Below are 19,390 nucleotides of genomic sequence, written 5' to 3' on the forward strand. Positions count from 1 at the left end.
CGGGTTTTGGATTCCAATACCGTCTTCGACGGTGTATGGGGGAGGTTGATATATAGACAGCCTTATCCCTACCAAAGGTAGAGAGGTTGCTTCCAGGTTCTACCATAGGTAGAAAAGGACCTTCAGCCTTGCTGGGCATGAGGATCGAATCCATGACCTCTGTTTTCAGAGACATGAGCTCCAACCACTGATCCATATAGAAAATAGAGGATGTTGATCTTTATTTGCCTTTATAGATTTATGAGTTTGGTGGTATGGAATGACCAATTTATCTATAATTATGGTGACCTGTTTTTTATCAATTATATTGTTGAGGTCTTAAATATTCAATTGAGTTTATCTAAAACAAAATACCTTTTATTTGTTGGAGTGAACTAATACTTGGAACGAAACACACAATAGCATGACTTTCCCATAGAAATTATGATCCGGAAGAACTTTTCCATACTCTACCTTAAATCCCTTATATTTGATATGGGGAGAGTGCGTCTCGATCTGGAGACCTTACTCATGGAAAGCAAACACCCAAATGCAAATACCTTCTTTTGTCGAAGTTTTCTAAAAATGACACTTTCATTGAACTGCTTTTGGTGAAAATTAATGCACCTCAGCTTTGAGATTCTTTGTTAAGTTCATCGATCTATATCCGCAGCTACGATCACTCCAACTTCAGCAAGCCGTAGAACTTGATCATGAAGCATGTATCCTGCCTGCAATTCGGGCGAAGAACACTACTGTCACACCCCACCTTAGGCGGAATCGTAGGATATGACGAAAAGATATAGTTATAGCACATGGACTTTATAATAGAGTCAACTAAATGAAATTAAAATAAATGTAATTTCCACAAACGGAAAGTCTAGGCAACACGCCTCAAATAGCAAAGAAGTAACAATTGCAAATAGCGTTCAATGTTTCACATGCAATCTAGGAGTCCATGAAGGATCTCTTTATTGGTCATCCTAAAGTCCATAAGCTCAATCTTCTTAATCATTGTTATTACCTGAAAATGAATGCTCGAAAATGTCAACATAATGTTGGTGAGTTCGTAGGTTTAAAGGAATACAAATGAGTTTGCTGTGCATGATATATCAAGTTTGGACAATAATGTAAATATAAACATGTAGTAGCATACTAAATACTGATCAATGCCATCATAGTTATCCAACAACACAATCCTCATCACTCCTGCCAACAACTCAATCATGCTTTAAATACCAACAACTACCAGCTGGAGTATAAAGTTGGTCGATAGTTTTCCAATAGTCTTCAATAGATATCAAAAGACATCTATTGCATCAAAGAAATCAATACAAGCAAGCTAGCATACACGATTTCATAATTACACGTATTTGTCCATGAAAACAAACAAGTTTTGGCACAACTAGTAAAGAAATGAAAAGTGTTTTGAGCATCATTTTCCCCCAAAAAAATAAAATAAAAAGGGGCCACGAAACTCACCTCAACAAGCAAGTAGTTATGCAAATCCAACAAGGTCGCTAGAATCTACACAACATATAAATATGAACAAGTTATAATTATGGACATGGTCAAGAACCGTCCATTGTAACCCGTATTTGATGGAATACACATATGGCTACTTTCAAAATATTCACAACTGATTTGTCATATATTATTAAGTTACAAGTCACATAACTTAATATATAATATTTGTTTTAATGATTTAAGATTAAATTCTACAAGTTCATATTAACTGAAATTTTTGGTAACTTTATCTATTTTTTATTAGGATGAAACGAACGATTCAAGATTCCAAATCTTAACTACTGTTACCTTAGAGTGTTACATACTTACATAATTTATTTGGCACGTTAACTATTTTTAAAAATTCAATGAATACAGACTAGTCAGAAAAATCACTGTTTGCGCACAGAAAAGTTTTATAAAAGTTAAGGGCCTTTGAAGCTTCAAAAAATCCAATTTTTTTACTGTACAATCTTAACATCTCAAAAACGTTTCTGGAGAAAAATAATTTTCCAGTTCATAAAATCGACCAAGATATGACTATTTGAAGTCGTCCAAAATCTGTTCGGAAAACTCAGCTTTGCGCAGTTTTGTTATAAAATTTGTTTGACAACCTTAAACTTCATATCTTGACACGAAACTACTTCCACCAGAAAGTAGACTTCCTGAAATTAATTTTAGACACCAAAAACGTGACTTAACCATATTCCATGACCAAGATACGACCTCCTAAAGTTAACAAACTGAATCTGTCCAGATTCAGAAATAACCCAAACTTACTGTTTTAAAGACTACTGTAACTAATATTCATAGATAAACTTTCAAATCTTTCCAACACCTATTTACATCTGTTATTATGATTTCCATGCCTTCAAAATTGAATTTCTCTAATTACATTAATTATTATAATACAATAAATACATAAACTTTTAACATTAATATGATTTATACTTCAAGCTTTTGATTTAACCCTAAAAATAAACACCTTTCATTCATTATTATATATTTTGCCATAATATATATATTCATCAAATAGGTTACTTATAATAAAAGATCAACAATATATATATATATATATAAAAGATAAGTAATTTTTTTACCCCAAGATAGATGATCACTCCTTAGATACCTTAACAAAATAAAATATTAATTTTATAAGGATTTTAACCATAGATTTTTATATAATAAAACTCTTAGAAAACATATTGAGAATTATATTATCTTACCAAAAATCCATGATACCTTGGAGAATAAATGGCAATTGAGAGATTATGGAAGTTGTTTTTTTTTTTTCTTTGTGGTGGTCTTGTTCGACGGCAGGGAAAAACACAAAGAGTTTTTGTTTTTTTTTTTTTTTTTTTTTCTTGTTTAGGGTATAGTTATAGTTATTATATATATATATATGGAGATAAGTGTTTTAGTTAATTTATGATTAGACTTAATGCATTATAAGAATTCTAATGGAATTATAATTCCTTGCCCACCGTAAATTGTTGTAATATATATATGACCGAAATTTTTTTACTAAACATATGATATTTTACTATTACTATTACCATCTTACTACTTATACTGATTATATATTATTTTTATAATTATTGATTTTGTTCACCACTAAATAGCGTATAGAAATTTATCAATGTCTAGAAATAAATATGACTAACAACTACAAGTCTAGGAATTACGGGGATAGTTATAGTCATCTACGTTTAGGAAGATCAAATATCTAATTCCTAAACTATTAAAATCCAAGTAATAGAAATCTCATATTGGAAATGATCACCACATTTCTATGCTTGTTATACTATATAGGCATATTGACTAGTCAAGATATTTGGAATGTAAGTTAGAGACTATAATAAATTACCAGTTTTGGTGACGGATGTCACAGTCTCCCCTACTTGAGAGAATTTCGTCTCGAAATTTAGTTGGAATATATTACTGTTGAAATCTTCCACTGGATAATTGGTGATGTTTGTTTTTCATCTAATGCTATTTCGCAGCCTAGTTCCGTACCACTTCCGTTGTACTGCTTATATATACCAACACACTGATGACCTACCAGATATTTACCGTAACCATACACAATACTTATCCACATTATTATACATACATACATATATATATATATATATTTGATTTCTAAGCTAAACTGTTTTCTCTACGCAACTGTAACTTATGGTATTTGAATCTCATACCCTCATCCAATTATAAATTCTCAGTTTCGTCAACATGACATTTCGTATACTTTCGACACGTGAAATGTATCATAAACAATGTTTAACTCATGATATGATATTGAATTATAGGCTATTTGAACGATTGGTTTTAATAAAAATTTTTTTTGAATGGACTCGTAAACTTATGCTAACTCGCCCTTTTACTATTTGTAGGAAAAACTTTCCTAAAGCGATACTTTGAGTAGCACTAAATTGTTGACACAACCTTTTAAAGATTTTTGTAATGGCTCTTTTTGAGGATTATTATGGTAGTTTCTTGTACAATCTCAAGTCTAACCACTTTACTCTTCTAGTAATTCATAAATTTTTCAATCTGAATTATTTAGTAGAAATAGCTTATGGTAGTCTTTGTATCTCTCACTACTTGTATAAGGTCTACGCAAGGTGTCTTTAGTATGTCGAGATAACCTCGACTCTATCAAATTGATGACTAGATATGACTTAACGAATTTCGTTGACTGAATCTTCTAAGAGAGTCACAACACATCAAACCTTCTTGCCTTAATATTGTTGCATACACGATAACTATAGACATTTATCGAAAGTTCACCAACTGACTTTTAAGAAAACGTTGAATGTTTCATTTAAGTTTGTGTCACAATTATGTTAATGTCCACAACACATATAATTTAGTTAATGGTTTTTTTTTTTTTTTGTTAGATGTTTAAACATATAGTATTATGTATACTTGGTTGAATTGGCCGTTTGAGAACAAAACTTTAAAACTGTTTTAATAACTTTGACGTCGAGATAGACCACTAGACACCTTAAATGTCTATTTCAGACACAAGTGATCTAAAAATTTTGGCATCGATCAACTGTAGATCAATAAGAATGTTGACATATTCGAATTGATCAACATAAGTTTTCATTTTGTAAAATTCAATGTGTACAAACAAGATATAGAATTTCATTTTGTATATAGCTTAAAAAGAGAATTACATAGTTTTAAACGAAATTTTTTTTTTTTATATATAGATTTTTTTTTTCATTTTGTTAAAACTGATAGAGTATATTATTTCTTTCTTTTCTATTTTTTTTTAAATGTAGCTAGGGTGATACATTTTGTGCTTTGACCAATTTGATTTATTTTTTTTTTTAGACCATTATTAACCGTTTACCATTTCCATTAATACTTTTACTGTCACGCCAGCTCCATTTTCTCACCATCTTCCCCTTTTTCTTTCCTCCCTTAACCATTTCCTTCAAATTTAATACCCCACTATACTCATAATATCACCAATTAAAATAATATAAAGCAAGATAGTAGCAATGAATAAGGTCTACAAAACCATAGCTGAATATAATCATTATCTTTTCATCACCTTAACCCATTTCGCATCCACCCCATAATTGTTCACCAACTTCACCCTCTTATTTCACCTTCCTTCTTTCACCTACCCTTAAAAATGACCCTTATATTATTATTATTATTATTTTCCTAAGTGTTCAACGTATCTTAATTCAAGACCTCAATACTAGGGATTTTATTGTTATGGACAACCCGACTAATCAACTGTAATACATTATTTGGTAATATAGTATTTATGTCTAACAACTTCTATAGTTACACTTAATGTGGTTATAGGAGGATTCACTTAACAAGATTGCGAATGACTTGAATAAATAAATTGAGGTAATATAAAAATTTTCTCCCACTTACGGGGCATCATTCAAACGTTCATCATATAATTTGCTTTGTAGTAAAAATCAAGTGCTATTATTATATCGACTATATGTTTCTTTGGTGTGTTTGGGTTAATGTGGGATTATATATTCATGCGTGGAATTATTGGACTTCATTTGAGTTTACTTGATGATATTCTTGGCCTAAGTTGTTTCTGATTATGTGCCTTATATTTGTTGTATATGTCTTGCTAGCTACACTAGCTTGCTAAATAGGATTGTTATGAGTACTATAAATGAGTATAAATTTTCATATATGAAAATAATTATTTAGCAATATGTATAAGATAGTGAACTAAAACTTATTATTATAATAAAAATAAGATGAACAAATGAGTTTAAAAAAAAATGTACAAATAAGGGTTAATAGATATAGAGTTAAAAATCTATCATCTAAAATTTTCAACAAAATGAGAGAGATATGAATTCATCTCGTGCTAGCCCAACAATGTTTTGTTATATAATTATTAGAAGATACTCTAGACACTATCTTTAGGTGACAGTTGAACACTTGCTCAAAGATTGGTTTATCTTTCCAAAATGCTTACGAAGGATTACATTCACTTTCTACATTACTTTGTCGATTTAAGGATAACCTACCATGATGGTCTCTCAAATAGAGCATGAAAATCTATGTATGGTGTTTGAGAGATTAGTAAGCTAGATTTTTTTTTTTTTTATTTTATTTTTTTAAGCTTATTTTGGGATCTATATTACCACATAATGATGATAATATAAGATTTTAAGATGGTGATAATATAAATAGGTTACAAAATGATATAATACTTGAATTTAATAATTAAATGAGATGATTAAAGAAACCGATAAAATAACTAAATAGGAAAAATAATTATGAGATATGTGATATGTATAAATTTTGGATTAGGTGATATTTGTATTATTATTTATACATACACAAATATATATATTTGCGCACGCATGACTAATTATATATGTTGAAGTGGTGCTTTTTTTTTTCCCGCATTATCTAACATTTATTATAAGGATTTTGATTAAGGATTTTTTCGCATATACTAGAAATAGTCTTTTAAAGTGAAATGGTTGTAGTTGTAATTGAAACGAGTTTCTATTTTTAAGGTATATCTTGAGACTATAATCTAGACTGGTTAGCGATGGTATGGGAGAGGAGCTACCATACATTTAACCATACAGATCTAAAACCGTATCACTATGACCCTAGACAATAGGATTCCCCAGGATTAGCATGCATTGCAAATTACAATAACGTGTGCACCCGTGATTGTAATTTACTTTGCATGGTCACCCTAGTTCTTCCCATTCTCGAATATGTATACTTTCCTGTGTGGAGTGTTAGCTACGCTAAGAACACCAGGTCATTAAGTCAATACATGTTTATAATGTGTCATTATAGAAAGCAAAAGAGAATGTTTCTAAGTTGTACTCAAGAGGACGATGGAGAATTATATATGCTCCACTTCTAGTTTTCTAATGTCGTGTTATGTGATGTGTTTACCTTCAGTATCCAACATCACTATTTATAACCAGAAGTTTAAACAACTAAGGTGATTATAGGTCTAAATATTAAGAATTCTCAAAACTACCACAACCCCCATAGAAGTATTGTCAAACAAGCTAAATCTAATAATGCAGGATTTACTAGTGATCATAGGTTCATAGTGAACGTATTAGTATTATATGAGTAACATAAACATATACAAGCACCTAGTTCACATAACAAAACACATATTGGTCACAAATAAATGAAACAACTCATGAATGATTAGACATATATATAATGCACACATAGTCCCTATTATGCATGCTACATGTGGGAACTTAGGTTATAGTCTAGGTCAAACCACCTAATTCTCTATAACCACGGCTCTGATACCAATCTGTCACACCCCACCTTAGGCGGAATCGTAGGATATGACGAAAAGATATAGTTATAGCACATGGACTTTATAATAGAGTCAACTAAATGAAATTAAAATAAATGTAATTTCCACAAACGGAAAGTCTAGGCAACACGCCTCAAATAGCAAAGAAGTAACAATTGCAAATAGCGTTCAATGTTTCACATGCAATCTAGGAGTCCATGAAGGATCTCTTTATTGGTCATCCTAAAGTCCATAAGCTCAATCTTCTTAATCATTGTTATTACCTGAAAATGAATGCTCGAAAATGTCAACATAATGTTGGTGAGTTCGTAGGTTTAAAGGAATACAAATGAGTTTGTTGTGCATGATATATCAAGTTTGGACAATAATGTAAATATAAACATGTAGTAGCATACTAAATACTGATCAATGCCATCATAGTTATCCAACAACACAATCCTCATCACTCCTGCCAACAACTCAATCATGCTTTAAATACCAACAACTACCAGCTGGAGTATAAAGTTGGTCGATAGTTTCCAATAGTCTTCAATAGATATCAAAAGACATCTATTGCATCAAAGAAATCAATACAAGCAAGCTAGCATACACGATTTCATAATTACACGTATTTGTCCATGAAAACAAACAAGTTTGGCACAACTAGTAAAGAAATGAAAAGTGTTTTGAGCATCATTTTCCCCCAAAAAAATAAAATAAAAAGGGGCCACGAAACTCACCTCAACAAGCAAGTAGTTATGCAAATCCAACAAGGTCGCTAGAATCTACACAACATATAAATATGAACAAGTTATAATTATGGACATGGTCAAGAACCGTCCATTGTAACCCGTATTTGATGGAATACACATATGGCTACTTTCAAAATATTCACAACTGATTTGTCATATATTATTAAGTTACAAGTCACATAACTTAATATATAATATTTGTTTTAATGATTTAAGATTAAATTCTACAAGTTCATATTAACTGAAATTTTGGTAACTTTATCTATTTTTTATTAGGATGAAACGAACGATTCAAGATTCCAAATCTTAACTACTGTTACCTTAGAGTGTTACATACTTACATAATTTATTTGGCACGTTAACTATTTTAAAAATTCAATGAATACAGACTAGTCAGAAAAATCACTGTTTGCGCACAGAAAAGTTTTATAAAAGTTAAGGGCCTTTGAAGCTTCAAAAAATCCAATTTTTTTACTGTACAATCTTAACATCTCAAAAACGTTTCTGGAGAAAAATAATTTTCCAGTTCATAAAATCGACCAAGATATGACTATTTGAAGTCGTCCAAAATCTGTTCGGAAAACTCAGCTTTGCGCAGTTTTGTTATAAAATTTGTTTGACAACCTTAAACTTCATATCTTGACACGAAACTACTTCCACCAGAAAGTAGACTTCCTGAAATTAATTTTAGACACCAAAAACGTGACTTAACCATATTCCATGACCAAGATACGACCTCCTAAAGTTAACAAACTGAATCTGTCCAGATTCAGAAATAACCCAAACTTACTGTTTTAAAGACTACTGTAACTAATATTCATAGATAAACTTTCAAATCTTTCCAACACCTATTTACATCTGTTATTATGATTTCCATGCCTTCAAAATTGAATTTCTCTAATTACATTAATTATTATAATACAATAAATACATAAACTTTTAACATTAATATGATTTATACTTCAAGCTTTTGATTTAACCCTAAAAATAAAACACCTTTCATTCATTATTATATATTTTGCCATAATATATATATTCATCAAATAGGTTACTTATAATAAAAGATCAACAATATATATATATATATATAAAAGATAAGTAATTTTTTTACCCCAAGATAGATGATCACTCCTTAGATACCTTAACAAAATAAAATATTAATTTTATAAGGATTTTAACCATAGATTTTTATATAATAAAACTCTTAGAAAACATATTGAGAATTATATTATCTTACCAAAAATCCATGATACCTTGGAGAATAAATGGCAATTGAGAGATTATGGAAGTTGTTTTTTTTTTTCTTTGTGGTGGTCTTGTTCGACGGCAGGGAAAAACACAAAGAGTTTTTGTTTTTTTTTTTTTTTTTTTTTTGTTTAGGGTATAGTTATAGTTATTATATATATATATATATGGAGATAAGTGTTTTAGTTAATTTATGATTAGACTTAATGCATTATAAGAATTCTAATGGAATTATAATTCCTTGCCCACCGTAAATTGTTGTAATATATATATGACCGAAATTTTTTTACTAAACATATGATATTTTACTATTACTATTACCATCTTACTACTTATACTGATTATATATTATTTTTATAATTATTGATTTTGTTCACCACTAAATAGCGTATAGAAATTTATCAATGTCTAGAAATAAATATGACTAACAACTACAAGTCTAGGAATTACGGGGATAGTTATAGTCATCTACGTTTAGGAAGATCAAATATCTAATTCCTAAACTATTAAAATCCAAGTAATAGAAATCTCATATTGGAAATGATCACCACATTTCTATGCTTGTTATACTATATAGGCATATTGACTAGTCAAGATATTTGGAATGTAAGTTAGAGACTATAATAAATTACCAGTTTTGGTGACGGATGTCACAACTACTTTTTTAAATCCACATATTATTTCAATTCATGTATCTAGAAATTAATGCATCGATTCGAGTCCACATATATATATATATACACAACTCCATATTATGTATCTTGACTTCTCTAGTTCTCTCTATTGATTAATGCCTTAGAAAACCAATTTCACTTTGTGGTTATTATAAGTTGTATTTTTGGTTTAAATCAGCGATAGAAGTTCCCCTAGTGCAACAGACAGAGTCAGTCTAGCTCGTTATGCAGCATGTATGCAATTATTGGGATGTGACTATATATTATCAGACAATAAACTAGCATTGCGTATAAAATGTATTATTGAAAGGATATATATACCAAAACTAGCATACCTTCTTTACAACTGCACACTATGAAGAGGCTTGGTTGGATCCACTACTCCAAATAGTGCTTTATGCATAGTGCCATCAAATTGTTCATTTATGGGATCATATTTTTCATCCCATATTTCTTGAGCAACTGGAAGCAACAAAATTCATTAGCACGGACATGTGGATCAAAACTAGGCTGAAGGATGTTAAATTAGTTTCAAAGAACATAACGTCACTACAATTCTGCAATGAATGAACTACATAGATGTAGACATTTCCTATAACTTTGGTAACTAACTGATGTCGCTCAAATTATACATATTTCTCAATTATTCTTATACATATTTCTCAATTATGCAATAATTGGACCTTTTATGCTTGTTTTGAAGTCGTTTACATTAGCTTTTGGGTACTTAAAAAAAAGGGAATTGAACCCTAGCCCCGGTACCACAATTGGTACCCATCAGACTCACCCCATATGAGCCATATGATGCCGGTACAACACCTCCATCCTAATTCCCATATGATATGGGCATCCTGAATGATCGAACCCGCATATTTAAACTTTACATGTGAGTCTAGGTTTTATTGGTAACGGGTAGCTTAAAGGAATTATTTTTTGGGTACTTGATAGCATGTTATTTTGATTTCAGGTTCATTTAGCAAAATGTGATATAACTAAAGGAGAATGGCCGAAAATGGTGTTTAGAATTCCAAACAAAGCTCAGGATGGTTGGAGACTTGGAGTAGAGACTTACCGAAGAAAACTAAGAATATAACGGGCATATAAAATTTATAAGTATATGTGTGATAAGTTTTTCTTGGTTATAATATAGTACAAAAATTACAAGTATTTGGACTCTATTGGGATTGGTGGTTTGATTTACAATCAACAAATTTCAACTGCTTCTCAGAAGCCAATTGCATGTCTTTTCATTTCAGTAGTTTAAACAAAGCGCCAAATTTGTACTATACGCGATAAGGATTATTGCCTAGTCATAATTACGATATTTTCTTGTTTTAAATTTATAACTCGATTTTTGAACATCAATAAAGATACTGTGATCAAAGGTGTTCATTGAGTGTGAGGCGCATTGATTGTCAAGACAGGAAACAAAAACCCGAGTTTGAATCAAAAGAACGTGTACCTCTGCCCGTTTATTTTCACAAATCGTAAGTTCTTCAATAATTTTACCAAATTTGTTCTGAAGTTCTTCAATACGAGTAATTTTATTCGATTTGTTCTGAAGTTCAATATTTTTATTCAACATGTTCTGAAGTTCTTCAATATATTCCTTCGACATGTTCTGACCTCTCTCTATCTCGTCACCGATTTTCATAAGCTTTGATAGGTCATCTTCTTCCGAACCCACCCCTGAAAACAACAAATCTAATTAGTAATAATCTGAGTTAGCACGACCCTCTTCAATAACCGGGTGCTGATACGGATACCAATGCCTACCATATTAATTATCTCAGGCGATATGATACAAAAAAACAATTGCGTTGCGAATAATTACTCCGTTGTAATAATTTATATCACGTAATGAACTTTGGAAACAAGAAATAATGAATGGAGGATTGGAAAACAAGTTAACTAATGTTTGTTCTTACATCTAAGCCCCTTCCATATAAGAATTTTTTACAAAATTACACTTTAACAACGGGTGGTTTATAATTGGATGATTATCCTCTTAAACTTTAACTTAATATATAATTTATCCTTTTAGACTTTAGCGTAAAAATTTGATATGTGTAACACACTTATTCTCTTTCATCATCTCACCCTTCGATTTTTCCATGTGTCATGACCCTATAATTCTAATGATTATTATGAGGATAAATTAAAAAAATTTATCATTTCCCTAAGAAATTAAAGTATCTAAAATACTCATATTTTATATTCATTAATTTAAATATCTCTATCTAATATACTAATAATATATTTAATAAAGTAATTTACAATTTAAATTTATTAACCTTTAAAATAACTACACTACCACTTTTAACATCAATTACTTTTACATTCACCACCATCACCGTCCCCACCACCGCCCCCAATGTCGCCGCCACCAGTCCCCGCTGTCACCAGTCGCTGCCACCATTAGCCCGCGCCACTACCGCCATTTTCGCTGCATTACGCGGACATATGACTCGTATATTATCGTGGAAATTGGATAGTTTTGATCAGTGATAAATATTTTGGCTTTTGAAACAGAGGTCAGATGTTCGATTCTTATCTCATGCAAAGGCCAGATGTCTTTTTTACTATTTAGGTAAAACTTGGAGCAAACTCTCTATCTAACTAAAGATAAGATGTGTCTACCTCTTAACATCTCACCACACACCGTGAGATATTTGACCCATAATTTGTAGAAGACAAAAAAATACTTTAAGAAACTTGAGACTTATGCGTACTTTAAAAAGCATGAGACTTATATTTAAAAGTAACTCACAATGTCGTTTTTTTATGGGTTTTGGGTCTTATATACCATATTCGATAGTGTATGGGGAAGGTTAAGATGTAGACAGTCTTACCCCTACCAAAGGTAGAGAGGCTACTTTCAAGTTCTACCAAAGATAGAAAAGGACCTCAAGTTTTGTCGGGCATGAAAATTGAACTTATGATCTCTGTCTCCAGAGACAAAGGCTCCAACCACTGATTCAACTCAGTTGGTTTCATGATACTTATATTTCTATCTAGAGTTTAAATTCTAAATGAGCAAAATATTTGTGATTGAACCCAAGCTTACGTTGAGAAAATATGTGTAACAGCCTCTTACATCATGCAATAAGCTTTAATCTAATCTAAACTACTACTCTCATTTTTGTTAAGAAAAAAAACTTTAATTTATAATTAGATAAGTGTAGACTATCAAAAAAAATATTTTGTAATTAGACATTAAATTAAAATGATGATATCCTATACCTTACTTTTCTTTTACCTTTTTAAATTTAATTTTAATTCAAATAAGTATTAATATTAATTAAGAGATAATTAATATTAGTAAATTATTTATATATAACATTTAAAGAAGCCTTAGATACAGTAAAAAAATTATTTTTTTATTTTCACCACTAAATATTTAGTTTTTCTATTTTTGCCACAAAATACTACTACTTCTATTGTTTTACACTTTTACCCGAAACTTTCACATCTTCAATTTATAATACAAACTATTATTTAGATTTTTAGGTTTCTTAATTTTGTCACATAACTTTAACCTTTTAACTTTTGTTACATAACTTTAATTTCTTTTACTTTTAGCACGAACGTGTGATTTTATTTAGTTTTTAAACATATGTTTTTTCTAACTTTTGTCATGAAAGTTTCATTCTCTTTAATTTTTATCACAGAAACTTTTAACTTTTTAATTTTGTTTTTTATTTTTGGCACGAAAGTTTTTGTTTTAATTAATTTTTAAACTTCCGTTTTTCTATTTTTTACACGAAACTTCATTCTTTTTATTTTTTATCACATAAACATCTAACCTTTTACTTTTTATCACATAACTTTTATTTTTTTACTTCTTGCATGAAATTTTTGTGTTATTTACTTTTTAAACGTTTGTTTTTTTAACTTTTGTTACGAAAGTTTCATTCTCTTTATTTTTTATCACATAAATTTACTAAAGTTGCCGTCCTTTTACTTTTTGCTACATCACTTTCATTTATTTTACTTTTCACACAAAAGTTTTGTTTTATCTACTTTTTATACTTTTATTTTTTCAACTTTTGCCAGGAAAGTTTTATTCTCTTACTTTTTACCACAAAACTTTAAGTATTTGAAGTTGAGTCACCAAAGTTTTATTTTATTTACTTTTTACCATATAACTTTGTGTTTTTGCCACATAACTTTCAATTTTGTAACCTTTTACATGAAAATTTCATTTTCTTGACTTTTCACCACATAACTTTTGGATTTTTCCCTTTTGTCAACAAAGTCTTATATTCTTAACTTTTTACCATATAACTTCTAAATTTTTCAACTTCAGACACCAAAGTTTCATTTTCTTTACTTTTGACCACATAACTTTCACTTTTGTCACGAAAATTTCATTTTATATAATTTTTTCCACATGTGTAGATATTACGTAATGTCTCCCGGACAACGCCCAGGTTAAAAAACCTAGTAAATATTGGTAGTTATATTGTTGACATATATGTTCTCACAATAACAAAACTTATTAATTAATTGTGACGTTAAACCTACATATATTATTATATAGATAAATGACCCACGCAGATTACTATATGTAACTAGTCACATTTTTAATGATAATAGTAACCTTAAGAAATCCTCATATTATATTATCATCTGCATAATATTTCGCACTTAATATTTAATTTATTATTAAAATATAGTTATATACTTATTAGTTTAATTTATTTATTAAAGGGTGAAATTTAAATTATTGATGCGATGGACTAAATTTAGTCTTGACTAAAAGATTAGTCAAAGATAATATCATTTATTTATTTTTTAATTAATGGTTTAAATTTAATAAGGAAACTTCTTCTAATGGTTCATATCTTTTCATATTTAAATTTAAGGTTCTCTTTTAGTGTTGTTATACTACAACTAATCAAAAAATGTTTATACTTTATTGCAATTTTTAATATAATATAATGTTCAATGGACACGATATTAACTTGTGATTTTTAACCTAAATATATTATTGGGTGAAGTGCAAAAATCATCCTTGTAATTTGCCGGTTATTCGGTATTTATACATTCGTTCACTTTTTTGGCTAAAATCAACCTCATAGTTTACACTTCATCACTAATTCTGTTAAGTCCCACATACCAACATCTAATACAATTCTATTATATAATGCATGAACATTTTTGCGATATAATAATACAATAAAACAATGCAGAGAAACAACGATTGAGAGACACGGAAAGAGCGAGAACTGTTTTTGATGCCTATCCGAACCCTGTTTTAGAAACAGAAATGGTTTGGGTAAATGATTTTGTTTAGGTAGTTCATTTGGGCCTGCCAAAAGTACATAATGGGTCAAGTAAGTTATCAAGCAACCTATTAAGTGTTAACTAAGAATGGGTCCAAATGGGTTTTTATAAATTTAGTCACCGAGTCACTTTCCCTCCATGGCTCCATCTAATAACAGGTCAATTAAATTACCACACACCGTCTACCGATCAACACCACCAAAATCCAAGTTAGAATACTGGTTCCAATATGTTACCACCCACCATCTATCGATCAACACCACGACTAGCCACGTGCCTTCGCCACCACCACCTACCAAGAACTGCTGCAACACCCAACACTGCCGTCCACTGTCACAAATACCAAAACATTTAAATTAGTAAGAAAATGATAAAGAATGATGCATGAAGTACAAACAAGAACAAGATTCAAACTTTAACACACAAAACCAATGACAAACCCATAACATTCGATATTGAACACTGGAAAATCTAGAACCCTTACTAAGCTAATGATTCTGAAACCCAAACAGCCAAGATATACTGCTAGAACAATAACAGTGATGTCCGTGGGCTTACATGCGCTTTTGTCAAATAGATTGGTTCTATTTTTCACAAATTTTCTTTTCTAGAATAAAGGTTATTTATATTTTAAATGATTATAGAATGGTACTATAAATGATAACCCAATAATCATTGTTAGAATTCTGAAAACTTCATATAAAAATTTAATTCTGATAAAGCCATCACAAGAAGGAAATCTTGGGCAATGCCCAACACAACTGACCTGTGCTGACAAACCAGTTTGACCGATTTAACCAGTTACTCACCCTCCCATTTGGCGCGCCCTCTAGTTTGTATTCATCACCTTAAATGACCCAGGGAAAAAAACTATTGACAAATTATATCAAGTCTGACTCTAATGTAGGCTTTTGGGGGGTAATGGCATCGGCACACTATTCGTTTAAATAAGTTCTCTTTCGTCTTCCAATAGTTCTGACCCTCAAAGTGAGCCCCGAAAACTGTCAACCTATGACCAACTCAAAATTAGACTCGGACAGGGACCACTATCAAGGAGTAACTCATTATTAGGTGTTTGAGTTGTTGGTGGAAATAAGTGTAACAATCAATATGGATTTATTTTATGAGGTGGACCGAGAATGGGAGTCGACTAACTGGCCAACCCCCTAAGGGGTTTTGGGATATGCCCTCTTTCTTGTGTATGATACCCATTTTATAATCCGACCACACAGTAGGCAAAAAACTTCTATGGGAGGGAAAGTCATTCCTTCATTGCCATTACTAAGTCTAAAACCAAACACCCTAATGATACACCCAAAAACAGTCTACTTGCAACACTAGGTTATAACTGAGAAGGGTTTCAATATTCTATATTTTGGAGTTTGGACCTTTGCTATAAACTAAAACTCGTACTTGGCTAACAATATAGGTGGCAGGCATAAGGAAAATGCATTTTACATTTTTACGTGAATGAACATACCTTCAGTATAGACGCAGCACTATCAGCAAGCTCCTTTGAATCTGTTTCTTGAAACACTGCCTTCTGCCTGCTGGAATCAAGCTGTTTCTTTTTGGTAGCACACTTTTCCACCCCATATTTTTTGAAAACCTGAAACCAACAAAATGATTAGGTTGGGAGTAGAATCCCAAGTTGCTGGATTCTTGTTTCCAATAACACAATATTACAACCACGTAATCTGATTAATGCATCAAGTTTTTGTTTTTTAACATAGAGAATTAGAGATCACATGCAGCTTTGATCCTGACTTTTTCCTGCCTATTTAACCATCCTTAATCGTTGCCTTTTGAATGGAAGTTATCCATCAATCCGTCTAAACGGTCACAACACTATAATCTGTTAAAAGGAGCGAAACTAATACATGAATTTTTTATTTTTTTTACTTCTTTTTGTTTTTAACTTAAATAATTCATGTTATTGTTCAAGATCATTGTTCATCAAAATTTCAAAAACACCATCCAACATTTTGCATCAGCTTCGTCGTTATCAAAATTTCGCCCTTTTACCAAATTCCCTTTGCTAACTCGCACTAATGAAGGAAGAAATTTGTACAAAACTCATGACTGAGACACTAAAAAGAGAAATAAAATAAGGGGACCAAAGTTGCAGGTGATGATAAGTCAAGCAATGACAACACAATTCAACAACAGCAACAATACTCGCTGTTCACATGGGTCTATTTACCTCTGCCAGTTGTTTTTCAGTCATCTTAACGCCATTCAGCAAGTTAATTAACACTGGCACAGCTCCAGCACTGTCTTCAGATATATCGGTCTTAGCAAAACCCTCTTTTACAGCTGAAGAAGTTCTACTCAATTTATCTGCAACATCCAACAAGCTCTTTCCAAACTTCTGCAATTTTGGAAGCATTAGACAGCACACCAGAGAGTTAGATACAGTTAATACGCTTTAAACATTTACTGTAATACACAACCTGTATTTCTAATTTCTCGAAGTTCTCTACTTCATTTTTTGTTCTCTTCGTTACGTTTTCCGTTTCCTCATATCTTTGACGTACTGTATTTTTCAATTTCTCGATCTCTTCTTGTTTTGTCTTCAGAAGTCCCTCTTTCTCTGCAACAAGTTTGACCAGATCCTCCATTGACACATCTTTCTCAATTGAACCCGACTCTGAAAAATCGAATTCAAACAGTTACAATCCTGTTGAAAGGATACGACATCATAATCCTGATTTTTAAACAAACCTTCTACTTTCTGACCAGATGTATTTGTTTTACAAGAATTTGCTGCGCCCATTGGTACTTTCTTTTGTATCATTGTGAATATCTGTATGATCTCCCTCGTTTTGGGAATTTCCAATTTGGTTGGAGTGTGAAGATGCAGACGATGATATTCCAATTCTTTGAAAAGTGTATGAATTAGGAGCACGTGTTTGCCATTTCATTTGACCAGCGACTCCCTGTGCAGCAGAAAACAAATCACATCTCACACACCAGCACATCAAAAACAAAAGAACGATGACTGCTTATAATCTGCCTAATCATCACGATACCTTCACAGGCATATTACACGCTTCACCACCATACCTAATTAAGTTATCCCATGACATCAGAAACAAATTGATATAATAAAACACATAAAAAGTCCTGTTCAAGGAGTGCCCAGAGAATACACCATTTGCAACTTGCCAAACTATGAGGAATTAATCAAGCATTCAAACGACCCATATACAACAAGAGGCTTGCGAATAACCCAGTCACATTTTTCTATTACATTGTACCTGACCTATTTCAACTTGCAAGCTGCGATGTGGCAATTTTTTTGTTTGTCACAACAAAAAAGAAAACAATTACCAATTAGTTGATGATAAGGCCACAAGATACACACAATAGCAACGTCATTAATTTACAGTTTGGTCAAGTAAGAAGGTTTGTATAATACAAAATACACACAATGACAAAACATGAAAAGTTAAATGCATATGAAGATGAAAGGCATAAAGAGAAACATGAAATATAACCGTCATATGGATAGCTGCAGCAAAACACAAAATTGCGTGTAAATTTACATGTGAAAATATATGTAGATTCTATATTTCTAATAAAACCAAACAAGACGGGTCACATTGGGGGGGAATAATATTTAAGCTTAAAAACATGAGGACATAATGGATCAAAAACATCATAATACACGTAAATATGATATATCAAACGCTAAAAGTTTTTGGACGTCAGGGGCCTGTGCCCCCGGTATTTCTACACTACGTACATCCGCCTAAATACCTCCAACCTTTTTAAGGCTATACTTTTATGTGCCAAGCTTATATAAAAGCTGCTAAAGCTAGGACCTTTGAGACAAGTTGTGAGCACATAAGCCAAAAGTGTGTCCGCAGTATTAACGTATGGTAAGACATTATTGCAGAAGTTAAAAGCCTAATGAAATACAGATCTTATTTTGTATGTGTTTGGGGTAGCGTATCAAAAGGAAGCTATTGTGTTCACAAAAAACCACATAAAACCCCGCTTAAACCCTAGCCGATTTTAAGACTTACAAAAAAACAAGTAATTGTAATTACTATATATATATATACCAATTTGTTAGTGATTACAGAGTTCGGAGAAACACTAGACGAGTGAAAAGAATGTCGCTGATAATGTGGAATGAAGTTGCATTGGAC

This window comes from Erigeron canadensis, chromosome 8 (genome assembly GCF_010389155.1).
Source record: "Erigeron canadensis isolate Cc75 chromosome 8, C_canadensis_v1, whole genome shotgun sequence".
Taxonomy (NCBI): domain Eukaryota; kingdom Viridiplantae; phylum Streptophyta; class Magnoliopsida; order Asterales; family Asteraceae; genus Erigeron; species Erigeron canadensis.